The 27,504-nt window shown below is 44.5% G+C and overlaps 1 protein-coding gene across 1 annotated transcript in view; it reads left to right on the plus strand.

Moving 5' to 3' along the window:
* The window catches only part of CACNG2 (calcium voltage-gated channel auxiliary subunit gamma 2), a 120,328-nt gene that overhangs the window by 49,043 nt on the left and 43,781 nt on the right, over window positions 1-27,504 (plus strand). The gene's annotated exons all lie outside the window — the stretch shown is intronic.

Genomic DNA, 27,504 nt, shown 5'->3' on the forward strand with positions numbered 1-27,504 from the left:
TTATATGAGGCAGGTATGAGTTTGGCCCACAGCTTTTGCATGTAAAAAAGCTGCATTACTATATTTGTTCTAAAACAATTAAATGCAACTCTCAACACATGCAAACACACTTTTCTTGGAGCAACCAAAAAAAAAAAAATTCTGACATCTGCCACATTTTTGAAAGGCCTCTTTTCTTTCCCTGTCATCAGGTAAGAATCCTTGAGGTCTTATACCATCAAGAACCTCTAAGAAATGGCCTGTAGTCTTCAGGTCATCTCCTTGTCTGGGTCCTCCTGGTCCTGAAGGTGGGCAGCTCCATTGCTTCCACAAGCTTGGATACAGGGGACTGGCCCAAGCTGGAAGTTCAGTGCCAGGGTCCCCCACAAAGCCCAGAGCCTTTAGAGTCTACGAATACCTCTGGCCTCTCCAGGTTGTGTCTCCATGACCTCACACAGCCCTTGGAGCCCTTCTCATTTTAGATAATGCAGCTCTGTGGTCTCCATAAGCCAAGGCTGGATGCTACCACCTCCAGGACTCAGAAAGGCCAGGTGGGGAGCCTAATGGAGGAAGCATTCCAGGTGGGGACTGCGGGCAGCTGCGACATACAGGCCCCAGCCAAAGCAGCCCCAAGTCAGCTCCAGTCAGCTGACGTACTGCAGGCCCAAAGTTGCTGGATTTTTCAGAAGAAGCCAAATATTCAAATTTTTATGCTAAACCTCTCAGCTTCTCGACGCTAGCAACCCGTCCAAATTTTTTGGAAGGAAGGAAAGACCATGTGGGCCAACTCTGTGCTTGCCAAACAAGGCATCTCTGCATCTCAGCCCAGGCCCTCCAACATGGGGGCAACATTGCATCTTGGCCCTACAGCCTAATGCCATTGCCCTCGCCCTGAGGTGTTTCTGCCTTCTTGGGATGGAGTGTGAAAACCAACTACGCAATGAAGATTCAACCTAAATTAATTGCTCAGCAGGGCATCCTGCCACACGTCACTTGCCCAAGAGCCATTGGAGGGTTTGGAGTGGAAGCATGGCCTAAGCTGACCTGTGTTTTAACATCATGACTCCAGACTCTGAGTTGAGAATTTAAGGAAGGGAGATGATGCCAGTGGGACAGAGGACAAGTAGAGAAACAGAAAGACAAGCTGGGAGGCTGTCCCCATCATCCAGGCAAGAGTTGGAGGTGGCTTGCACCAGGGTGGTCCCAGGAGAAGCTGTGAGAAGTGGCCAGATTTGGGGCACATTCTGAAAGCGAAGTTGACAGGACTTACTGGTTCATTGGAAACAGGGTGTGAATTAGAGAGAGAAGTAGAGGTGACTCCAAGTTTCCTGGCCTGAGCAACCGGAGGGATGGAGCTGCCGTTTCCTGAGAGGCAGAAAGCTGGGAGAGGAACAGATGTGGGGCTGGAGGGGATCAGAAGCTCAGTTGAAGACATGTCAAGTTTGAGAACCCTGAAGTGAGGATGTTGAGTTGGGAAGGCCCTGAGGTGGGGACAGCAGTAAAATAAGACAAGAACCAACTCACATAGGGCTTGGGAGGTCACAGAGGGGAGCCTGAATATTTTTCTTAGTGAAATCGGAAACCATAGAAGAGTTTTAAGTACCATCTAATTTACTTTCAGAAGATTATGCTGACCACTGAGGTGAGGTGGAGGCAAGAAGGCTCATTGGGAAATCTCTGCAGAGAGGATGGTGATTACTATTAGTACAATAGAATTGGAGAAAAGGAACAGATTTGGGACAGATTTGGGTTCACTGATGAATGGGATGTGACTGCTCTTGGAGAGAGGAGAAAGAAGTAAAGGTGAATCCCAGAGGTCCGTCTTGAGCAAATGTCGGGGTAGATGGGGCCATTTACTGAGATGGAAAAGGGGAAATTAAAACTTCAGTTTTATGCGGAAATGTTGGATAAGGTGTTACTTGGGCAAGGAAATGATAAAAGGATGTTCACCCAGGGGATCCTGGACATGGAAGCGTGAAGAGGAAGGAGGGAAAAGGCCAGACGGTTTGAGGCCAAGGGAACCACGTGTTTCCAGTGTGGACTTGTTTGGGGCACTCTGAACAAGGCTGTGCTACAATGTAAGATATGAACAGTGGATGGCAAGACAAGCTAGAAATGCCAGCAGGAGCCTAGTGAAGGAGAGTCGTTTATTTCATGTTACCCAGAGCTATGGGTCACGAGGACACTCTATATCAATGGATCATTTGTTACCTATTTCACCAATAAAAAAAAATCATCATTGTTCTAATATATGGTACTATATTTTTCTGTTGCTTGATTTGGAAATCATATGGTCTTTTCAAATTTTTTATTTTCATTTCATTATGGGCCTCTTGGACACTTGCCACGACTTGGAATCGTTTTATAAAGGGCTGGGAAAAGAATTGCATCATTTCTCAGGTTGAAACCAAGGACTTGCTGATAGTAGAGCTGGGTGATGGTGTTACCTGGGTGATGTACACCTTCCCGGCAATTGGAAAATAGACTTTTAGAGCATATAGATTTCTCCTCTGGATTTTGCTTTATTAGATAAAGATCTTAAATTTAACCCAGAGTTATTCATTCATTCATTCAACAAAATTTTGTAAAACCCAACTTTGTTCCAGGGGAGCCTGACCTCTGGGGATAGAGTGAGGAGTGAACAACTGAGCCGGTTCTTAATCTCATGAAGCTTAGACATACACACACACACACACACACACACACACACACACACACATCCCTACAAACTGTGCTAAGTGTTATGAAGGAAATGTACTGGGAGTTAGGAGAGTGTGTAACCAGAGATTTAGCTAGCTTTAAGGGATGACATGGTAATTAGATGAAAGGTGAGGAAGAAAAGAAAGTTTTAGGCAGAAGTAACAGCATCTGCAAAGATCCTGAGGCAGGAGAGCAAACTGAGACAAAGACCAAGAAGGAAGGCAGAAGGGCTAAAGCAAAAAGTAAAGCAAGACTTGTAGAAGGCAAAACCCAGGCAGATGTTTATTTTTATCCTTAGAGCAATGGGAACCACTGAAAGGTCTTAAGATACTGAGGATTGATGTGATAAGCTTTGCATTTTAAATGATCCCTCTGGGTACAGTGCAGATGAAGAGATAAGAAGGAGCAAGAATGAATGAGGGCAGACCTGTGACGAGGCCACTGCAGCTGTGCGGGTGAGGGATGATGGTGGCCTGGACTAGGATGGTGAGTAGAGAGGGAGAAAAGTGGAACGATTTGAGAGGTAAATCAATAAGACTGAATGCAGTTAGGTAAGTGACAGCATCCATGGGAATTTAAAATGAAGATATGCCAGAATCGGGGCTTCCCTGGTGGCACAGTGGTTGAAAGTCTGCCTGCCGATGCAGGGGACGCGGGTTCGTGTCTCGGTCTGGGAAGATCCCACGTGCCGCGGAGCAGCTGGGCCCGTGAGCCATGGCCGCTGAGCCTGCGCGTCCGGAGCCTGTGCTCCGCAACGGGAGAGGCCACAACAGTGAGAGGCCCGCGTACCGCAAAAAAAAAAAAAAAAAGATATGCCAGAATCATTTGACTTATTGATCATTTGCAATAAGGCTAATTCACTAGGAACAAAAGCTTTCTGGAGCTATTGTGAGCCGATAGTGACTGGATGGTTTGAATAAACAGCATCATTGCCTGCCCCCCGCAATCAGACCACCATACCAAAGGCTATAGAAAATATAAAATGAAGACCCCCCCCCTACCTCGTGAAGTAACACCCAGCTCATCTGTTCATTTTTTCTTTTGTTTACTATGATTGTGAGAAATCTCATAAGATATAAAAGATTATGGAAGCCCAGAGGAAAGAACACCAAGGTCTGGAGCTGGGAAGGTTGCGGCAGGGGGAAGGAAAAAGTAGGGAAAGCTGATGAGAATCCCAAGCGGAATAAAAAGTCATAACACTGGGAAATCTAGGAGGTGTGGGGTGTGACTGGAGCTCAAACTGTTGAGGAATAAGAAAACGGCCATTACTCTAGATATGGGTTTTACATTTTATTCATAGAAAAGAGGTAATTATTTGCTCCATTTTATGGACTAAAATAGGCTTCTTAGATTTTATGGGAGTTTACAAAGCAAATATAGCTGATTGCAAATCAATTTTTGTGAGGCTGTGGATAAACTTGGCCGAGGAGCTGCTAATAGCAGCAATGATAGCATTCCTATCTGATTCGGATTTCATCACCACTTGAACAGCTCCCAGACAAAGTCTTATGTTCTTCCCCTGTGTAGTGCTAAATTTTACTTGCAGTGAATTTTCTTTTTGCAGTACACCAGGATTGCTGTCATTATCTCAAACTTGAGTTAGGAAACAGATACCTTAAAGTAAATGGATACGTTTCATCTAACAGTGGCCAACCATACTCATAAAATAAGTATTTCCCTATAAGACAGAGGGAAATAGATAATAAAGAAAAAAGAAATGCACGTATCACCATAGAAAGATCTTTCTGAGATGTGAGCTTGCTATTAGTCATTTCACACTTTTTTTTAATAAAATCAAGCCCAAGCCAAGATTTTTTATTATTTTTAGGATAAGAAGCCCAACACATAATTTTAATCGATGTTTATGTCTATCCTTAATTCCTTTGTTTCTGCTTTATATTTCTATTTCAACTTAACATTGCTCCAACTTTAGCATAAATTAATGGGAAGGGTGTTCTATTCAGAAAACACTGACTCTATACAGGAAATTTTATGTCCAAACATGTATTTGGGCTTCTTAGGTTTGGTTACACGTGGTTGCTTCTTATAATGTTTCTTTTCACATTTGTTTTACTGTGGAAATAGGAGTTGAATGAGGGGGAGGGTGCAAAAGGGAAAGAAGAAATGCTTTATGTATACTTCCCATTATGAGATTCCTGTAACTCTAGAGATACAATGTTTCCATAAAGTGAGTTAACATCCATAAATGCCAGTCGACAGAACATTATCCACTGCTATCAAGGAAAAAATACATTCTCCCTCTCTCCCTACCCAGTAAGTAAATGTTGAAAACAATTACAAGTACCTGTAATGATAACACAGCAACTTGCATTTCTATAGCAACTTTCACTAGAGGATTTCTCAGTGTTTTGCAAACAGAAATTAATTAGACCCCCTAACATCCCCATGAGGGAGCCAAGATATGTGGGTACGCGTTAAACAACGCCCGACGCGGACTCGCTGTCATCTCTGGGGTGGGTGAACAGCTGTTGTTTAAAAACTGTATAGCAAACAGAATTCAACATTTTAGAAAATTATTGGAGTCAGAATTCCAAGATGCAACATAAAATTGGAGTTGGTGCATGATTTTTGTCTTGTGTAAACGTGATAAGAGGCATGAGAGCAAGATATTGTTTTCTATGTCATCTGCCGTCACTGCATCCCCTAAGGCTAGATTTACCTCTTGGCATGAAGTAGCTCTGCCAGGTTTATCATCGCAGAGATGACCCCATTACCAAGCAATTTTGCCTTAAGGAATGTAACAGACTTTCTTAACAAACACATATACAGAACTTTTTTTTTTTTTTTTTTTTTTGGCCAGGCACTCTTCTAAGTGCTTAGTAACTTATAACTCATTTGATCCTCACAGCAGCTCTTTGGGAGATAGTTATTGTTGTTACCATTTTACAGATGAGGAAACTGAGGCATATGACCCAAAGTCACTCAGCCAGTGAATAACAGAGCCAACATAGTCTGGTTCCAGAATCCTTTACGCTACCTCTCAGGGTTGACATCACTTGAAATAAACTTGAACTCTTGAAAACAGGCACATTTTCTTAACTTGGTCATGCAGGTTGTATCTTTTTTCAAGGAGTTTTTTTGTTTGTTTGGTTGGTTTTTTCCCCCAGTCATATGGTTACCAGTAGTAGTGATTCAGAGGCAAGAACCCAATCTGAGAAAATAAGCTCAGCTTGCTTCAGCACCCTGGAGAGCGCCTTCCGAGTGTTTCCCCTCCAATACAGCAGCTCTTGGAGGCCTAATGAGGTTCCATGATAACAGGGTGAGCCTGAGTATAGGCAGGTGCCAAGCTAACGGGGATTTTTTTTACTCCTTTTTCTTACTAAGATCATCCCTTTAAGACAACAGAAAATAGGTACAGGATTGTCAGGCCAGTTTAGCCCCGGTCATTTCGAGCCTGGGACCTGACAGCTCTGGTTTTCCCATTCATGGACTATTGGGGTGTCTTGGGCCTAAAAGCTGATGAATTTCATACGTAACATCCAATTTTCCCACTGCATATGGATTTGCTTCTCTCTCTCTCTCTCTTTTTTTTTTCCTTTTTTCCTCCCAGATCCCTGGCAGGAGACTATCTCCCCCGGCAAATAGGCTTTTGCTCAAGGACCATTGATGTACTTTTTCAGATTACCCTGCAGGAAAGGCAGTGAAGTATATGGTTAAGAGTACAGGCTCTGAATTTAAACTGCCCAGAAATTTACTTCAGCCCTGCCACTTTCCCGTTGTGACTTTGGGCAACATCCTTAACTTTTTCAAGTCCCAGTTTTTACATCTGTAAAATGGGGCTAATAATGGTCACTGAGCCACAAGTTTGTTCTAAGGCTTACATAAAGTAACATGATTTGATAACAGATTTCATTATGTGAAGAAATAGGGAAAGTAGTGATGTCTCTTTCTGAACAATGAGATTCATGTCACTGACATACTTTCCCACTCTGCCCTGGTATCAGGGAGCTCTGGGCCAAAGTCCCCACTTGGCACTGGCAACCTTTTAGGACCCTATGGACTGCCCATTGGCATTTCTTTTCTTCTCCTCTTTTGCTGACCTTCCCCTCTGACTGACCTATTCTTTGATCCTGATTCTTGTTGTGATTTTATTGTTGGTGTCATTTCAGGTCACTGCATAAGATGGATAGATAGATGTAGATCATTAGACTATAAGCCCCAAGTGAGCAACGAGTTTTGCCTGCTTTGTTTGTTGCTATACTTGCAAAAGACTAGGACAGTACAAGGTAATCACACCTGCCTATAACTGATGCTTAGAGTAATCTTTTTACTTGGATTTCTACAATCACTAACCCAATAGCTTTGCAGTGGTGCTGGGTTAGCTGGCTGATACAACTTCACTAATTATCCATGACTCCAAGAGCCCTTGCCTAGCACACAAGCTGCAGGGGACATTTCGGTGAAGATGCTATCCACAGTACAGTCTATCTTTCCCCTGTTGTTTAAGGACATAAAATGAGGAAGCAGAGTAGGAGGCTTGTTATGGAAATTCCTGTTTATCAAGGTAACTAATACTGAGATCTCAGCTGATGCAGGCCCCTTCCCTAAAAAGCTAACAGGATTTAATCAATGCAATAGAAACAACAGTAGTAAAATCAGTCACAGCAAAAACTTGCCCTTCTGTCTCAAGAGACCCAGTGTGTGGGCCGAGATGTGCCTTATCTGTGATGGGGAGATTCCCCCAGGAAGCGCTGGATCCTTCCTTGTGACACAGCCAAAGTCTTCAACACTGTTGCTATTTGGGACAGATTATTAGGCAACATGAATGTACAGAGGGCCTGAGAGGGGAGAGACGTGGTCAAATTCCCATCCACATCACAGCAGCTAACACAGCCTCCAAACCCTCACAAGCTAAATTCAATTCCAATTCAATTGATGTTTCCTGAGTGCTTACTATGTGCCAGGCCAGGGAACTGCTGGATGCCGCAAATTTCCAGGCATTTGGTTTGAACAGTAAGAACTGGAAAAGATGCTCACACATTCCCCTCTCTCCTCCACTTCCTCCCCTTTGTCTGTCAGCCTTGGTCTTAAGATATTAACACACTTCCAAGTTGGAATCAGCTTCCCTTCTGAGTTTTGGAAGGAATCCAGTCTACCCTCTTCTCTCTCTCAGCAGGTATTATACACACAGCAATTCCAACCAGGCAGGGAATGCTTTTCTTTCTCCCCCTTCAGGAAATCTTCCAGTTCTGGTCTTATTACAAGAATCTTGCATTTGAAGTCGCCCTGGGAATAAACACACATTTCTGATAACTCTAAAGATTAAGCCAATGAAATAAAAATTCATTTTTGAAACATAAACTGTAAATGACCAGGATTTTTCACAGAAATATTGGCACTTTGGTAGAGGCACGGCGGCCCTCAAGTTGACAGTAATTTGCTGCAATGTGCTAGGCAGTCCTGAAGTCGTTCAATAGAAAAGACATCATCAAATACCACATCTGAATTCTGTTCATATTATTAGAATGAAAAGGGTAATGCAATTCAATTGCCTGGAGAATCATTGTACACACAGACATAAACAGAGCTGGCCAGAGGCAAAACTGCTTAGCGAGTGAAGTTCGTGGAGCCCCTGGCTTGCCTTCCTTTGCCCTCCCAACTCAGGCCTCCCTTTTACAGGAATCCCATGTGAATTTAAATCAATGTGCTGCTCCTCCCACGGGTATTTGTTTTTTTAATGTTCTTTCTAGTTTGATAACGAGGGGATTAAAAACTCTCGTTTATCAAACACCTACTATGGACCAGGCACATTTTCACAAACAATGTTAACTCTGGTTGCATATTATGCAATTGTTCATTCAGAAAATACTTACTATTTACACCGAGCCAGACATGCAGTTGGGTACTGGAGATCCAGCAGAGGTAGAAAAGTCAGACCCTCCCCTCATGGGCTCTACACCCTAATGGGAAGAAAGAAGTAATAAAATAACAAATACATAAACATTTGTCAGGGGATGATAAGTGTTATGCAGAAAAATAAAGAAGCGTAGAGGATTTTGACAGAAAGGGAATGCTATACGAGACAGGGTGGCTCTGGAAGGCCTCTCAGAGGAGGTGACACTTGAGCAGAGCCCTCAAAGGAGATGAGTGAATGAGCCATGTTGATATCGGGGCCAAGCACCTTCCAGGTTGAGGGAATGGCAAGTCCAAAGACCCTGAGATGCTCAGCATTTCCAAATGGAGGCAAATGGAAGAGAGCAGAGTAAATAAGGGAAAAATGGAGGGAAGTGGGACAGAAAAGAAGTGGAGGCCGGACATGGAGGTGCTTGTAGGCTAGGATGAGGATTTCACACTGAAGGACATTGGAGGCCACTGGAGGGTCTAAGGAAAGGAGCGACATTCCTTGTCTTGGGTTTTCAGAAGCTCACTCTGGTTGCTGGGTGAAACATAGCTTGTGTGGGAACAAGTGTGGAAACAGAGGCCAATTCAGATAAAGTTGCAGTAACTAAAGCAAGAAATGAAGGCAGCCTGGACAGGAGTGAAGCAGGGAGGTGATGCTTATCAGTCAGACCTTACCCTCTGATGTGGGGAGAATGGTCCCCATCCTGCAGGTAAGGAGACTGAGGTACAGAAAAAGTAGGCAATTACTCATGGCCAGTTGGTTACTAGCCAGACCAAGTCCTACAGGCTGCCCAGCTGCAGAGGCCTGACTCCCTTTAGTCTGCCACAAGCTTCTCTGTTACCAGGCGATGAAAGGCAAGTCTCCTTTGGTGAATAAACTTTATTCAATATAGAGCAGGAAGTAGCAGGATTTGGGGAAGCTGAGGATTTTTCTGGGCCCTTGTAATCTCACTCTAGCCCTTGCTTTAAAAGGGCTCCTCCAAGAGTCAATAATAATACTCAACACTTACCAGGCTATTACTATGGACTCAGCAGTGCTCTATGTGCTTCTCGCTTGTTACTGCACCTATTTCTCACAGCAGCTGCCATAGAGGAACTCTCTTCATTCCCATTTTACAGATGAGGAAATGGAGACACAGCTATGTTAACTGATCCGAGGTGATAGAGTGCGGATGTGGACCCTGGCAGTCTGGTTCCCGGGGCCCCCGCTCTTGAACATCATACTATTTCTTCCTTGAAGAGGTGTTTACTTTTCAGTACTTTTGTACTGAATTTGGGACTCGGAGACTAAAATTCACGCTACTGATACACATTTGAGCTGACGTCCATTGACATGAGCTCGGGGGTCATTGGAAAGTGTCCAGGCAGGGGTTGATGCCCCTCCTCAAGAGTGCTGCCAGGGGCTTCCCATCCAGGGTGAAAGCTGGATGAGGCGGCCTCGAGGCCCCCATCCATCTCCAAGTTGTTGACAAATCTCTCCTCGTGGGTCACTGGCTTGTCCATCCCGGGGCACAAATCTTCCAGATGTTGGGAGAGAAGAATTGAGTAGTCGTTAATAAAACCACAGCTGCCAACTCCCAATTTTATTTGATGGATGACAGACATGTTTCCAACCCTTCTTTCTTCTCAGTTTTAAGAGGAAAGGGGTAACTAGAGGTACAGGCTAGTACAGGGAGGACAAAGATGGGAACAGGGTTGAGAGTCAGGGAGGAGGAATGGATGGGGGGGAGGGATTCCCAAAAGACAAACTGAACTATTCTGGGAAGGAGAGAGGGAGAGGGAGAAACGGGGGAATGCTGATTCTCAAAATACCACAATCCCAGACTCCCCCAGAATTACCTCTTTTGCTCTCACTCCAAAAACATTTCCTTCTTTATCTACCTTCCCTCAAGAGCACTTACTCATTCATCAGAGCCTCCTTAATCACCCTCCTTAGGTAGAACTGACCAAACTCCTCTTTATGCCACATCCAAGTGATAAAAACAAACAATAATAACAACACCACTTTCTCTTTATTGAGCTTTGCTTTTACATGCTTTGTCTCATTCAATTTAGCGTCAAAACAGCCCTGCAAGATGCATGTGGTTATCTCCATTGTACAACGAGACACTCAGAGCTCAGAGATGTGCCGTCACTTGCCCAAGGTCACACAGTCAACGAGCTGAAGTACCAGTGATGCAAACCTGGAGCAACTTGACTCAGGCCTTTGCCCTCCCATGTTTCCACATCTACCCTAGTCCACCCCCAACTGAGTTACTGGAGGGATGACACTTTTTCTCATTCCCTTTTGTATCCTCAGCGCCCAGTTGGTACTAAGTAAATACTGATGGAGATGACGCACAGATGAATAAATGGATGAAAACGGAGTTACAGTGAACTGGCTTCTAAAATATGCTCATATGTACTTACATTGTCAGAGACAATGACAACTGTTTTTGAGAACCATTTATTCATTCAACAAATTTGAAAAGTGCTTATTGGAAATCTACTGCATACTGGGCTGATGAGATTGTGGGGAACAGAACCAGCCAGGTCCGTAATGTTGAGCTTCTCATAAAGTAAAGTGGGAGAAAGACCAAAGACAAGCTAACAGCCAATGATGTCACAAAGGAAAAAATACTTGCAAATTGATAAAGGGAGAGTACAGGATACTAAGGACAGGGTTATGGTTAGACAGGGACATTCTCTGAGTAAGAAATACTTAAGGTTGAGTAAAAGTCATCCAGGACATACTTGAAGGTCCTAAGGCAGGACTAAGAGATTAAAGCCTTCCAGAAAGTACAGGAAGACCAGTGTGGATAGAGCCAAGAGTAGAGGAGATAGAAGGAGACAGAGAGAAAGAGACACAGGCAGGGCCTTGTTGGCCTCATTAAATATCTTGGATTCCAGCAAAAGCGATGGGAACCCTTTCAGGGGTGTGAAGCAAAGACGTGACATTTTCAAATCTGATCCTGCTATGTGGGCGTGGAAACCAGAGAAGAAAGAAGAGAGACTGGTTAAAAGTCTATTTTAGGGGCTTCCCTGGTGGCGCAGTGGTTGAGAGTCCGCCTGCCGATGCGGGGGACACGGGTTCGTGCCCCGGTCCGGGAAGATCCCACATGCCGCGGAGCGGCTGCGCTCGTGAGCCATGGCCGCTGAGCCTGCGCGTCCGGAGCCTGTGCTCCACGACGGGAGAGGTCGCAGTGGTGAGAGGCCCGCGTACCGCAGAGAAAAAAAAAAAAGGCTATTTTAGGCATGCAGATAGGAACCACTGGGGCCAGGCGTAGTGAAGAGAAATGGATGGATTGGAGATCTCCTTTGGAAGCAGGATATTGAGCACACAAGAAAATATTTACACAACTTGGTCACTTCTACGACGTAGTAAAGGACCCATGGTGTACTAAAGGCAGTGTGGACTTAGGAAACAGACGAGATTCTAATCCACCATCTATCTTTTATGGTTATGTGGTTGTAGGCAGGGCATTGAACCTCTTGGACCCTCAGTTTCCCCAACTGGAAAATGAGGATATTCCGGAGAAAACTCTAATTCAAAAAGATACATGCACCCCAATGTTCATAGAAGCACTAGTGACAATAGCCAAGAATGGAAACAACCTAAATGTCCATCGACAGATGAATGGATAAAGAAGATGTGGTATATATATACTGGAATACTACTCAGCCATAAAAAGGAATGAAATAATGCCATTTGCAGCAACATGGATGGACCTAGAGATTATCATACTAAGTGAAGTAAGTCAGACAGAGAAAGACACGTATCATATGATATCACTTATATGTGGAATGTAAAAAAAAAGATACAAATGAATTTATTTGCAAAACAGAAACAGATTCACAGGCATAGAAAATAAGCTTATGGTTACCAAAGGGGAAGGGGGAAGGGATAAATTAGGAGTTTGGGATTAACATATACACACTACTATATATAAAATAGATAACCAACAAGACCTACTGCATAGCACAGAGAACTACACTCAGTATCTTGTAATAACAAATAATGAAAAAGAATAGATTTCTTAACTCTTTTTGATTTTTTAACGATTTATTTACTATTTTTTTATTTTTGGCTGCCTTGGGTCTTAGTTGTGGCACATGGGATCTTTGTTGAGGCATGTGGGATCTTTCGTTGAGGCGCACGGGCTTCTCTCTAGTTGTGGCGTGCGGGTTTTCTCTTCTCTAGTTTTGGCGCACAGGCTCCAGGGCGCGTGGGCTCATGTAGTTTGTGGCACGTGGGCTCTCTATTTGAGGAGCGCGAGCTCAGTATTTGTGGCGCGCAGGCTTAGTTGCCCCGCGGCATGTGGGATCTTAGGTCCCTGACCAGGGATCAAACCCATGTCCCCTGCATTGTAAGGCGGATTCTTTACCACTAGACCACCAAGGAAGTCCCTAGATTTTTATATATATATATATAAAACTGAATCACTTTGTTGTACACCAGACACTAACACAACATTGTAAATCAACTACACTTCAATTAAAAATAGAAAGAAAGAAAATGAGGATAAGAGAACGAGCATCCGGAGAATGCTGTCATTAAATGAGACATGTGACAGTGCAGAATGTGGTGACCCTCCCCCAACAAACAAGCATCCCTTTGCCCCCTCCAGATACTGGTAGTCTGATTTCCCAACTGCCCTCCTTGATTATTGGGCTCTACTGCCGCAGTAAATCTTTTTAAAGAAAGAATTAATCCCTGTATACTCCATGCCAAAGAGAAAATGCAGGGTGGCCTTGCATCAGCCTGCCAACCTCATGCCACTAATACTTGTCCCTGACCACAGCCTCTCATTGCCTTCGCGGTAACTAAATTACCAGTCCCTGGGCACCTTCAGGCACAAAGCCTCTCCCGTGGGTCCTCATTGTTTTCCTGAGAAGCCCAGGACACAAGTCAATTTCTTGGCCCTAATGAGAGCTTTTCAACACCTGACAGTAGCTATTGAGCATGTGCTAAGTGCAGCCTTAAGGCCACCCAGGCTGCCTCGCAAGATGGAGGTCCTGGCCAGCCAGGGGGTGTGCAACAGGGGCTCTGGCATCAGAGCCTCACACAGCAGATGTTGACACCTTCAGTGGTGACCCAATTATGATGTTAGCGCCCTGGACATTAATCCCTGGGTCCTTGCCAGCCAGGACCTGCTCAGCTCTCTGGTTTAATAACACAAGTCCTTTGTGGGGATCAAGGAAGGGTCTTGGGAAAGCCATGCTTTCAACTGCTCAGATTCAAAGCCCCATTTCTCCTCTGCAGCATATTCAAGGCCTGAGTCAATGCCCAAGGATTTCAGCAGCGTGAATGCCAGCCCCAGCCACCACAGGGCAGTCAGCAAGGATCGTTATTGCAACGGAGACCCAGAAAATTAAATATCTTACTCAAGGAAATAAAACACATTCGCAGGAGTTCCCTGAATACAAATTTGCTTTCCCAATACTGGGTGTTTGAAATGTGTTAAGTAAGTGGTAAGTTCCACAGAGTAGGGGAAATAGCAGAGGGTCTGGCACATCATAAATATTTTTGGCATAAATGACCAGCCCTGATTCAAGTTCAATATCAGAATTATGCTCTACGGCTTGACACTGAGTTGTATAAAGGTGGAATATCCACTCTGTATTATCAATGATGAGTGGTTTTTTTTTTAATTTCTGGCTCCTTACCACCCAGAACTCCCTGAGCCACCTTTTCTTTTGCCCATATAAGCTACGAAGCAGGTCCCAAAGGAACCTGACCTAGATGCAGGACCATGGACAGCATTTTTGAAGTCATTGAGTCTATGAGATCTGGAAGATATGTAGATATGAACCCGGCAAGGGTGCATTTGGAGGCAGAGGAGTGGGTTTGGAAAGTGAATTCTGAGCAGAGAGAACAGCTGTCCCATATCCTGTGGCTAGACTGTGGAGAAGGAGGTAGAGAAGAGTAGAAAGGGTGGAGAGACAGGCAAGGCTCAGACAATGAGGTTATCAGTGGGCCGTATGAAGAACATTGGTCTTTATTCTAAAAGCAGTGGGAAGTCATTGTGGAGTTTGGGGAGGTGGGGGTGAGGAGCAGCAGAAGTGACATGATCAGATGTGACCTTGAACAGACTGAAAAGGAACCTAGTTTGCCGATGGGAAGCTAAGCCACAGTCCAGGTGAAAGGAGATGGCAGCTTTGACCAAGGAGGTAACAGCAGAGATGAAGAGAAGAATATGGATTTAAAGGATATTTAGGACCTAATAGATTAGATAGGAGACGAGAGAGAGAAAGATCAAGGATGATTCCCAGAATCCTGACTCTCACTACCAGAGATGGTGAGGCAGGAGATGCTGGAAGAGGGGTGGGGAAGGGGTGTGAATCATAAGCTCAGGTCTGGGAACACTGAGTATGAGATGTCTTTGAGACATCCAAATAAATACAGCCTGTGGGCAGCTAGAGACATCGGACTGGAGTTTGGAGAAATCAGGGCCAAAGTCATAATGCAGTGGTCATTCTGTGCAGGTGGTAGTTTAAACTGTGGACTCTGATGAGATGTCCTAGGGACAGGTTACATCTAAAGAGTGTGCCCTGGTTTACTTAAGCATTCTCCCCGTATTGAACATTTGGGTTGTTTCTGATCATTTGACATTATAAGTGTCTTAGTAATGAGCATCCTTGTCCTAATTTATAGCTTTCTCCATATTCTAGGTCAATTTTCTAAATAGCCTTCCTTGCTAACATGGTTAACAATGGATAACTGCTAAAAGAATGAATATATCATGTGTTCAAAATGAAACAGAAATTCTTTTCTGATTGCTCACTATTTGTGGCAACCTATGTAACTGCTCTCTTCTGATATTGATGATTTATTGTCTTCCCTAACTAGCCCAACCAAAGGGACCTTCTTTCTCTGAATTCTAATGATTAATACTAGAGACACTCCCTCCATTCTTGTCCTTCAGAGGCTCCATATTTTAGGATACAGATACACATGAAGGGTAATTGTCTTCCCCATCGTAGGTATCTGGAACTAGAGATCTGGGACTATAATTTACACTCCTTATATCTCCTTGGGGTCTAGCAAAACCCTCACAGGGTCGATGTGTGATGACTATCGTAGATTAACTAGGCAAGAGGATGGTAAGAACGAATAGCTATTAAACCCCTGCTACATACCAAGACATTCTGGGAGCTTTAAACAAAATATATATCAACCCCCCCAAAAAAATCTTTATCCCCATTTTACAAAGGTATTAGGGTAATGGTATCTGATATAACAACTAAACACTCAAATCCCAGTGGCTTAATACATGGAAGTCTATTTCTCACTTGCATTTGTTTTTCACTCTGAAAGTCCAAAACAGACAGCTCTCCTCCAAGCACTGATTCAGAGACATATGCCTTTCCACCTGTGGTTCCACCATTTTCAGCACACGGCTTCTGAAGGCACCAGGCTCCTCTGCCTCAAACCAGAAGGGGAAGGAGCATGGCAGATGGCCCAGGAGAGGTTCTTATGGTCTAGGCTTGGAAGTGACACGCATCACATTTGTCACATCCTACTGGCCAGAGCTCAGCCATGGGATCGTGCCTAACTGCAAGGAGGGCTGAGAATCGCAGTCAGGCTGAGTGCTAGACTACAGGCAAAACAGATTTGGGTGATCATAGCAGTCTCTGCCATGTGAGGATAGAAACCAAAGTCCAGAGATGCTAAAGTAACTTACCTGATGATACTCAGTCTATACACAAGACAGCTAGGTTTCAAACCCCAGTCTGTATAACTCCAAAGTTCATGCTTTCTCTACCATGTCCTACTGATTGACAGCAACAATTGGGGTGCTGTCCTTCCAGGGCCTCTAAGATGCGTCTATTTGACTCACCTTGGCAATTGTTTGATTTCACATAAAACCCAAATTCAAATGGCAGTGAGAGTGACAGATTCACCCTAAACCCAATCTTCAGGGGTATTTTGCAGATTCAACTTCTGTTACTTCCAAATGTGTTACTGGTGTCCTCCTTCAGCAGTCAGTCAACTCGCTGACATGCTCTCACATTAGATAGGAATATATTCCCGTTCCGAAGCCTTTGCCTTATAAACTTGACATATTCAGACGCTACGGCTCTTATCGTGAGTAAATTAAAGCTCTTAAAGTGTCAGAATGTTTTTGTTTCATTTGACATTCACCATAGGTCAAAATGTCTCCAAAACAGACGTGCCTAAATGGCTGTCTAACCGTATCGCTCAGGATGGCTTTTCGGGAAGTCTAGGACATCCAGGAGCGTGGTGATCTGAGGCTCCGTAGCATCAGTAATTCTGTGTGGATCTTTTCCCAGTAAGCAAATTACAGAGCATCCACTGGGCTTCAGATCCTGGGCTAGGGAAACCGAAAGGGATCTTGGGAAGTCACCGGCTCTCCCTCTTGCTTTAAACCGTAGAATCTTAAAGTTGGGAAAAATAATGACATTAGTAATAACAGTAGCTGTAACCCTCAATGAATGCATTCATTCAATAAATATCTATTGAGAGCTCACTTTGTGCTAAACACAGTTGTAGAAACTGGAGATAGAACTGTGGATAAAACAAGATCCCTGTTCTACTGGTGTAAATGCACAAATAAATATATAATGCACTGAATGGTACTGAGTGCTATGGAGATAGATTAAGGAGAGAGGATGAAAACTGATAAGGTGTGGGTGTTCTGGGGTTATACGGGGTGGCTAGGGACAGTTTCTCTGAAACAATGACATTTGAACAAAGACCTGAAAGAAGTAGGGTTGTGAGACTCTAGGTAGAGGGGATAGTAAGTGAAGAGGCTTGAAGGGAGAGTGTACTTGGCATTTTCCAGGAACAGTAAGGAGACCAGGTGACCTGGGAGAGTGGTAGGAGAGGTGCCAGATAAGATTGGGGAGGGGGAAAGATTGGGTAAAGGCTTATAGCCCATGATAACGATGTTGGGCTTTCTACTTGAACTGGGATAAGGAGACCTGAGGCACTCCATGGTTCAGGGAAGAGGGGAAGAAGCAGCAAAGATCCCGAGAAGGAGTAGCCAGTGAGGTAGGAAGACAGCCAAGCAAGGGAGTGCCCGAAGGCAGTGAAGAAATTCAAGGAGAGAGTTGTCAACCAGATCAAACGCCACTGATTGGTCAAGTAAGGTAGGACAGAGAATAACCATCAGATCCGACAAGCAGAGGTTGCTGGAGATGAAGGTTTGATGGGGGAGAGATGAAGAGAGAATAGAAGAAAGAAGCTCTCTCTCTCTCTCTCTCCCTCCCTTCTTCCCTTCCTTTCTTACCCGTACCATTTTCTGGGCACAGTACAGGATTTTTATGAGTTTCCCAATTTCATTCACAGGACCACTTTTTTTTTCTCCATTTTACTAATGAGACTCGGGGAGACAATGCGGCTCCGAAGTGTGAAAGCTGGACTTGACCTTCATGTGTGCCAGACCCCACAGCTCCCGTCTTTGTCCTCTGGGCTTAGCCAAATCCCTTAGAGGTCGTCTGGGACAACCACCGCAACATGAATGCCCACTTTTTAAAAATCTCAGAAAATAGGTCATTCAGCTTCTTTCTGAACAGTGTCTGAATCATTTTAATGATTAGCATCTCTTTTGGATTTTTAATAAAAGAGGTTCCATAATCCACCTCTCTACACTACCACACCATGGAATGTGTTCTTCAAGTACATTCTTCCTTTCATTACTCCACCTCCTTCTTTGTTTTAAAAAAAATAAATAAAACAGTCTTATTTGGGTAGGAAAACCGTCCTATTAATACCAACTCTCAGAACAGTGTGAGCGTTAGAGTTCTTTGTCTATCTCAGACCACAGCCTGATCTCCAGGTCTAGACAGAAAGCCCATGTGCCTGCTGGAAATCTCCACTTGGATGTCCCACTGCCCCTTGTATCAGTTTAGATGCTCTGAGCCGCAAGTAAGAGAAAACACAACTCAAACTGGCTTCACAATATGGAAATGGGCTGCTCACATAACTGGGTTGCTCCAACCCATTTGCCTGTTTCTTTCAATATCCTCAGGGTGATAGTGAGACAGCTACAGTGATTTAGGGCTACACATCCTCAAAGGACAACACCCAGAGGACCAAAGAGAGTCACTTTCAGGTGCTTTCAGGGTAAAAGCAAGGAAGTTGCTTTCCCAGAAGCACCCAGAAAACCTCTCCTCCTATCTCAGTGGTCCAAGTCAGTCACATGACTGCTCTCATGTTAATCATTGGCCAGTGGTGGGTTACCTACCTAAACACAAGAACCATCCCTGGAGCTGAGGGTGTGGTCAGCTTCCCCTGAAGGATATGACTGTACCGAGGAAGGGGAGGGAGGCAGTTGTGAACAAAGTCAGCATTCAGTGAGGAAGGAGGAAGGGCCGATACTAGGGGAGCAGATCACTGTTTCGATTACACTGGAGTCCATAACTGCACTCTCCTCCTCCTCAACCTTCCCCATGCTCTACTCTGCATTGCAGTGAATGGAGACACCATCTGTGAACTTAGAAACCTAGAAAATAAGACTTCACCCTCTCCCTCATCTCACACATGTAATGAGTCACTACGTCCTGCATCTTCCACCCACTACATAGCTCAAGAATCTGCCCATGTCTATCCAGTCCATCTTACTTCAGGCTATCAACTCTGCCTGGGCTGTTACAACAGCATCTTAACTGGTCTCTCTGCTTCTGCCACATCCTTCCAAACAAACATCTACACTGGAAGCTCATCTTTCAAAAGACAATGTTGCCCTACTTTGTAAAGGCCTTCATTGACACCTGAGGCTTCAGTGTTGCATCTGAGCCTCTCACGGGGCCAACAGGATCCTTCTTGACCATGCCCTGCCCCTCCAGCTATCACGTGCCCCTTTCTGTAAACTTATGCCATACTGAACCATCTGTAGATCCTAAAATGTTTGTTATCCACCCCCATCAAAATCCAAACAAGACAAAACAAAGTTTCTCTTGCCCACCCCTGTAAATGGCCACCATCTACCTGCTGCTCAGGCAAAAACCCTAGGCGTTATCCTCGATTCCCCTGTTTCCCTCTCCCATCCCATCTGATCCTTCCATGGATAATGTTGATTCTACCTCCTGAACAGAATCCCAAACTGTCATCTTCCGTCCATGTCCACAGCTACCACCCTGGCCCAGGCCGCCATGACTTCTCACTGGTTCTATCACAGTAGCTGAGCAACTGTTCTACCTACCCACTCCCACCCCTTACAAACAATTCTTAAATTCCTCATCAGGGCCCACAGGCATTCCATGATCTGACCCCTGCTCACCTCTTTGACCACATCACCTCCTTCCACCGTCCCCCTCACTCACAGCCCTATCTTGTGATCCTTGACGACACCAAGCTTATTCCTATCCAAAAGCCCTTACGCTTGCTGTGTTCTCCACCTGGAGTGTTCTTCCCCAGGTCTTTGCATTGCTGACTCAGTGTTGCATCTGACCCTCTCACGGGGCCAACAGGATCCTTGGAAGGTGACCTTCCATGGCATGGAAGGTCATCTCTCTGAGATGACTTCTCTGGCCCCCTACATGCCCACTGTGCCCTAAGGTCACCTTATACTTTCTTATATTCGTCACAACCCATCACTATTTGAAAGCCTCTTCTTGGTTGATTTGTTCGCTTACTTGTTCATTGCCTGTTCCCCTAGAATATAAGCTCTCTGAAGGCAGAGACATCATCTCTCTTGTTCACTTAGTTCTTGGGACAGTGCCTGGAACACAGTAAGAGCTCAATATACGTGTTGAATGAATGAATGAACACACGGTTATTCTACCTGTCTGGCTTATATGCTTATCACCCGGCCCCCTTTACCTGCCTAACTCCTTCACATCCTTCAGACTCAGCGCTGCCAATCATCAGCTTGCGTGCAGGCACACGCGCACACACACGCACGTGTGCACACACACACATACATACACAGAGTTGCCTCTCTTCCATCTCCCACAATAATAGGCAGCATTTGCCCCTATCACTGTATAGCTGATATATAGCTGAATTATAGCTACGGCTCCTCCCCCAGCACTCCAGGCTCCTTGGGGATGGGCCCTTCCACTCTGCATCTCCATCACCCAGTTCACAGCCGTCACAGAGACGGCACTCAGTGACTATCTAGTAAATGAGTGAAAGAATGTATTCTTCACTGATAGTTAGGGCTTTGATTATTCCTTAAGAGATAAAATTAGACCCGTATTACTCATTTCTCTCAATCAGCCTCCAAGTTTGAGATTTGGGAGGCATCCTAAATTCCCTCCCGATGTCCCTTTAAGTCTATACTCTTGCTGTAACAGGCTAACACTTCTCTGAACTATTTGGGAACTGAAGCCTCCCTCGACATTGTATTTCTGATTGGCTGCTATTTGTTTTGACAGCTTTCGGAATTTTTTATTTAGACCAAGCTCTCTCTGGGGTTTAGTTTACTGGATCCTCTCAATTTAACACTTAGAAAGAAGAAAAAATGACTTAACTGTAGATCGTTTTTTATTGAACATGTACCATAAAACAGACCTTCTTTCACCTCTCCACTCTCTCCTGAGACTTAAGGATCCTTGGTTTTTATTGTCGTCTTTACCACTCATTTGGAAAGGACAGAGCAGTGGGAGGATGGAGAGGAATATTAGCTCCACCCGGGAGGGACTGGGGCTCCCAATCTCCCTGCCAGCGGACCCAAACAGAGGCAGCTTTCAAGGGAGTTCTTGACAGTTTCTTACCAGAAACATATACCAAGCTGGGGGAATGTACTATATGACACACATCCACAGAGCCAAAATTACAGGCCATTTTCTCCTACCTGTCTCTTCTGTTTGATTTCCGGCAGATGTCCATGGGCAAAACCATCCGTTTCCAATGGGAAACTGCAGTGTCTACAGAAAGAAACTTTAAAAAAATTTTTTTCTTTACTTTTAAAATTTTTTGGCTGCTCTGCCTGGCATGCGGGATCTAAGTTCCCGGACCAGGGATCAAACCTGCGCCCCCTGCAGTGGAAGTGCAGAGTTTTAATCACTGGACCGCCAGGGAAATCACGAGAGAAACTTTTTCTTGCTCATTTTAACTGGTGTTTCCACTCATAAGAGGTGGTGCAGAGTTGAGGCATTTGCCGGAAAGAAATATTTCGCAAACTCAAATATTCTCTCTGCCAGTTCCTCCACCCCAGCCCCCAATATCCATCCAGACTAGAACGTTGATTAAGGTCAATGGGAAATTGCTTAATACTCAGCTTCATTTTGTCTCCGCACATACAAGTCACTGTGTATTTCGAAAATATCTCGGTCCCAAACATCTATCTTTTTTAAAATAACATGTATTATTCTTTGTCGAAGCAAAACATGTTCATTACAAAACTTTAGTAAATACAGAAAAATATAAAGAAGACAATTAAAATAATTCACCCAGAAATAAACATTGATAACATTTCAGGAAAAATACTGAATTTCTATGTCTTTTTTTCTGTGAATGAGATATCTCCTTTTATTAAGGTATAATGGATGTACAATATTATATAAGTTTCAGGTGTACAACATAGTACTTCACAATTTTTGAAGGTTATATTCCATTATAGTTATTATCACACGTTGGCTGTATTCCCTGCATTGTACAATACATCCTTGTAGCTCATTTATTTTATACATAGTAGTTTGTACCTCTTAATTCCTACCCCTATCTTGCCCCTCCCCACTTCCCTCTCCCCACTGGTAACCACTAGTTTGTTCTCTACTGTAGATACGTATCTTAAGCAAGACTCAGATCACAACGGATACATAATCTTATGTTCTCTCTTTTTTTAATATCATATCAAAACTTTTCCCATCTCCTTAATCTTTGAAAACATGACTTTTAATGGGCTAATTTTCTTTTGTTAGCTTTACAATTCTTCTTAGATAAAATAAACCCAAAGAAGTTATCAGGTGACAACAACCTGGCTATCCCAAAGTGACAAGTGAGTTTAAAAGTTGAAAATCAGAGTTATTCATGGTAACTGTTTTCTGGAGGCCTCCCTGGCAACTCACCAATAGGCAAGACCAAGGTGAGTTTAAGGTAGCTAAACCTGGGAATGTAGAACTCCAAGTCCAGCCGTGGGTCACAGTTACCTCCAGATTTGGGGATAATAGGCTGTTTTCACTTTCTTTTTTATTCCTTTCTGTACAGACTAAATTTGCTACCACAAGCATGCCTTGCTTTTAAAATCAGAAATAAACCATAATGCTATTTTCATTTTGGAAATAGACAACACCTAATTATATATTTACCCTGGTTCTCTCATCCTCATTCTCTCTCTCTACACAAACACACACACACACACACACACACACACACACACACACACACAAGCACAGCCAGGAGCCCCATTCCCATCTCCCACTTTCCAGGTGCACAACCTCAAGCCCTACTTATCCCTCTTCCCTCCTCCCTCTCCCCTGCCCATCCAGGATCCTGGGCGGGCAGGAATGGGAGCAGGGGGCTTTCACCTGATCCCTCAGTCTTGTCCTGTCTGGCTCCAATCCACTCATCTGGAGCCTGATGCCAGGAGCCAGCATTGCTCAGCAGAAAGGAGACAAACTTTGATGGAAATAAGCTTTTGATGTCAGAAGGGCTGTGCCACTTCCTGTCTGTATGACCCTGACCAAGTCACTTAACCTCTCTGAACATCAGTTTCCTCATCTGTAAAGTGAGGATGATATCTAGTTTGCAGGATTATACCACAATTAAACAATATAATCTCTTTATCATACTAAGTGAAGTAAGTCAGACAGAGAAAGACAAATGGCATATGTTGTCACTTATATGTGAAATCTAAAATATGACACAAATGAGCTTACCTATGAAACAGAAACAGACTCACAGACATAGAGAACAGACTTGCAGTTGTCAAGAGGGAGGAGTTGTAGGGAGGGATGGAGTGGGAGTTTGGGGTTAACAGAGGCAAACTAGTATATATAGGATGGATAAATAAGGTCCTACTGTATAACACAGGGAACTCTATTCGATATCCTGGGAAAAACCATAATGGAAAAGAATATAAAAAAGAATGTATGAATATGTATAACTGAATCACTCTGCTGTACGGCAGAAATTAACACAACACTGTAAATCAACTATACTTCAATTTCAAAAATCTCTGAAAAAGCTTGCACCAAATAAATGCTTTCCTCATAGGCTCGCTGACCATCTCTGGGGCCTTAGTTTTACTCTGAACTTGTCCATCCTTCCTCAGGCCAAGGCCAAGCCCAAGATCTCCTTAATCAGCCAGGACTTTTCTGCTTGGATAAAGGGATACATTTTAACATTGGAGCTGGAACTCTCACAAAGGGCTGGGAATCTGGTTTTAAAAGCCAAACATTGAGTAGATGAGAACCAAACTATCACTCGACTCTGAAGAATGCTCTCTCCCGGTTGCCTGAGGTTCTCAGCTTGCCTTTGCAGGGAAATCCACAAAGCTCTTCCTTAAATACTGCCTTCATTGATAAAGAAAGGGAACAGACCGACAAAACCCTGACAGTTTCTCTTTTCTAATCCCACATTTCATCCAATCGAAAAATAAGAAAGAAGAGGCAGGGTAAAGGAGGAGAAAGAGGAAGGAAGAAGAGGGGAAAATGGGGAAGAGCGATATGGATTCGATGAACCTTTAAAAGACAAAAAAGTGGGGATGGGGAGAGAAAGAAACAGCGCATAAGAAGAAAGTAGGTCGGTGCCGTCAGCTTTTGCCAGAAGAGCAAACTGGGTCTGAGCATTTAAATGACTCGTTCAGAGGCTAAAACAAGTCAGGATGAGAAATAGCATTAGAATTTGGAGCTCTTAGTTGGTCTGCAAGTGACACTAATTTTAAGGTTGTCCATGAAAATGTATAACCAGGTTTTAAGACGGCCAACTCACTCTGCTCCATTTTTCCTCTCTGTACCTTTAAATTTCCAAGCAGCATTGCCTGTAACTGCGTAGCACTTGTTTTCATTGTTTGTTTTCCTCCAAGAAAAATGACTAGAGGTAGAAAACCCCAGATTGTCAAATTACTTTCAGAAGGTTTTATTAGAAATTATTTTTTTAAACTGTAGTTAAAGATAAACACAATGTCTCCAAAGCTGAGCTGTTTTATCAAGTCAGACAAAAGAGAATACAGTTCCTTTTTAAGAACCCAGGTTAGCTGCTATCGTGGATGATTATCTGGATGTAATACGTTACCATGTGCAGAATGGTACAGCCTACTAGATACATTTGAGGCATCATTCATTCATTCTACGGTACTGACTGAACACTGAATTTATGAGAAGTGCTGTCTGGACCCTGGAAACACTGACCAAGGCAAAGGAGGGGTACTGGTGCCCTTCTGGAAGGACCCTGCCTTCCAGCAAGGGGGTGGGCAGGTACACAAGCATTTGGAAGGCAGAATGTGATCTCCAAATTGTAGAACCAAGAAGGATCATCTCATCCAACCCTCGTTTAAAATGAGTCCCAGAGAGGGGAAGGGACTTGCCCAAGGTCATACACAGAGAGTTACTGGGGGAGCAAGAGGGAGTTTTCATACTCCATATCCGGTGCTTTTCCACTGTATAAAGAATAGAGTTGAGTTTAATTTTTGAAATGGGCTACAGTCCCACACCTGGGATTGTGCAAAGCCTAAGGGAGCTGCCGAGATTCCCCTGTTAACACATTTTAGGACCCTAGCCTCAAAGAATGTTAGATCCAGAAGGGACCCCAAGGATCATCTGACCTTGTGGCTCATAATCAAGAGGACACATCACCCCAGAGCTACCAAACCACAGTCTGGCGGTTGGATGTCTTCACTGCTTCTTAATGCCTTGAAGGTGCTTATCAGATCTTCCCTGGGACACTAAGAGCAGGTTTGGAGAGAGGCCAGCCGAGTGAAGGGACAACTAGGAATCCGGGGAAAGTGGAAGAAATAAACACGGAGAGACAGTTTAGGGTGGTGGTCACTAATATGGGCTTGGGACACAGGCAAGCCGGGGTTCAAATCCTGGCTCTGACCCTCGAGCCAGGTGGCTTTGGGTGAGCAGCCTGACCTCTCCAGACCTGTTTTCTCATCTGTAAAAGGGACACTTCGTATGTCCCTCCATCATGGGCTCGCTACACAGGCTCAGGGAGCCCGGGGGATGTCGTGTGGCATCTGGCAGGCAGGCAGCGCCACATAAAGAAGGGCCCTGACTTCCACCACCGGGTGGGTAAGAGAAGGTGCCTGAAACCGCTGTCTGGTTCACAGCTTCACCTCAGGCCATCCCGCCACCTCCCACACAGAGGCCCAGAAGTCAAAAGTCCTGCGTGGGGGCTTCCCTGCTGGCGCAGTGGTGGAGAGTCCGCCTGCCGATGCAGGGGACGCGGGTTCGCGCCCCGGTCCGGGAAGATCCCGCATGACGCGGAGCGGCTGGGCCCATGAGCTATGGCCGCGGAGCCCGCGCGTCCGGAGCCTGTGCTCCGCAACGGGAGAGGCCACAGCAGTGAGAGGCCCGCGTACAGAAAAAAAAAAAAAAAGTCGTGCATGGTTTGGGAACGATTCGTGAGGTGTCTAGAATTCCAAATCACGAGTTCCAGGGCGCTTGGTCCTTTGACACCTGAAGCTCGAGGGAGAGGAGCTCTCGGCTCTGGGGATCCCAAGGCTTTAAGAACGGATGTGTCTTAATGATACGGGATATGAGGAGCCACCAGGTAGGAGCAGCACAGCCCTTAGAGAACATTGAGGCCAGCCACACCTTGGAGGCCCAGAGAGGTCAGGCGACTCACCCAAGGTCACACAGAGTATTAATGAGGCCAGGTAGGGACTCAGACTCTCCCTCCTGAGAGCAGAGGTAATAACTGGGATTACTGAGAGGACACAGTGAAATTTTGCAGTAAAGCATTTTGCACATGGCTGGCCCACAAATGTCTCAATGAGCAATACAAGTATCTATTATTATTATTATTATCATCATCATCATTATCATCAGTATTATTACCATGGGTTTTTAAGTAGTTCCCCAGACTCTCAGTCCAGTTCCCTTTCTGTGGCTTGAACTTCACTCTTCCAGTCTTTCTGTGCTAACTAACCATTAACAAAGTCATTGACAAACTTCGGGCTAGGCACTGCTGTTCTAACTCACTCGACCCTCACAGTGAACATTTACAAGGTAGGTCCTCCTGTCACCCCATTTCTCAGACAAGGAAACAGGGCACAAGGCAATTACATCCGGTGCCCAAGATGTCATGACCAGGAAGGGGCACAGCTGTGACTTTTACTGAGCTGGTCTGGCCCCAGCATATGAATGTCAAATGTTCTATACTGTTAACACTTCAAAATCTTCTCCAAAGTTATGCCTCTGTTACTTCTCCGAGTTCTGAAGACTGAATAAGGAAGATGTCTTGCCTTTGAAGTAGGTTAGTGTCAGAGCGGGGCTGGCATATAAGAAGGGGCTAAAAATTGTTCATTCTTCCCACTTGAGTTCCAGAGCTGAATTTCTGTTCTCACTGGACAATTTTTGGCCCCGGTCCAGCCCATCGATAGCTTGTGTCTACATACATTGCTAGTATCGCTTTTCCTATTCTAAGAGTGAGGGAGAAAGATTTAGACCAATGGTTCTCAGAGTGCATCCCCAGACTGCCAGCACCTGGGAGCTTGTTAGAAAGGCAGATTTTCTGGCTTCACCCCAAACTCACTCAATCAGAAACTCTTGGACTGGGGTCCAACAGCCTGTATTTTGACAAGCCCTCCAGGACATTCTGGGGCACACTGACAATTGAGAGCTACTGATGAAGTGATTTGTACCACACCTAGACTGTGCCCAGTGCATAGTGGGGACTTGGGAAACAGAGTCTGAGCCAACTGGCCAGGTCTGAATCCCTCACCTCCACTGACTAGCTAGGCAACCTTGGGCAAGTCACTTCACCTATGTCTGTTTCCCGGTTTCTAAACAGCGGGTGATAGTAGCGCCTGCTTTATAATCATGTTTGGAGGGTTAAATGAGATCATAGGTATAAAGCATTGAGTAGAGAGAGCAGCAGATATCAAGTCCTCAGTAAATGTCACCCGC

Source organism: Globicephala melas, chromosome 10 (genome assembly GCF_963455315.2).
Source record: "Globicephala melas chromosome 10, mGloMel1.2, whole genome shotgun sequence".
In the NCBI taxonomy this organism is placed as follows: domain Eukaryota; kingdom Metazoa; phylum Chordata; class Mammalia; order Artiodactyla; family Delphinidae; genus Globicephala; species Globicephala melas.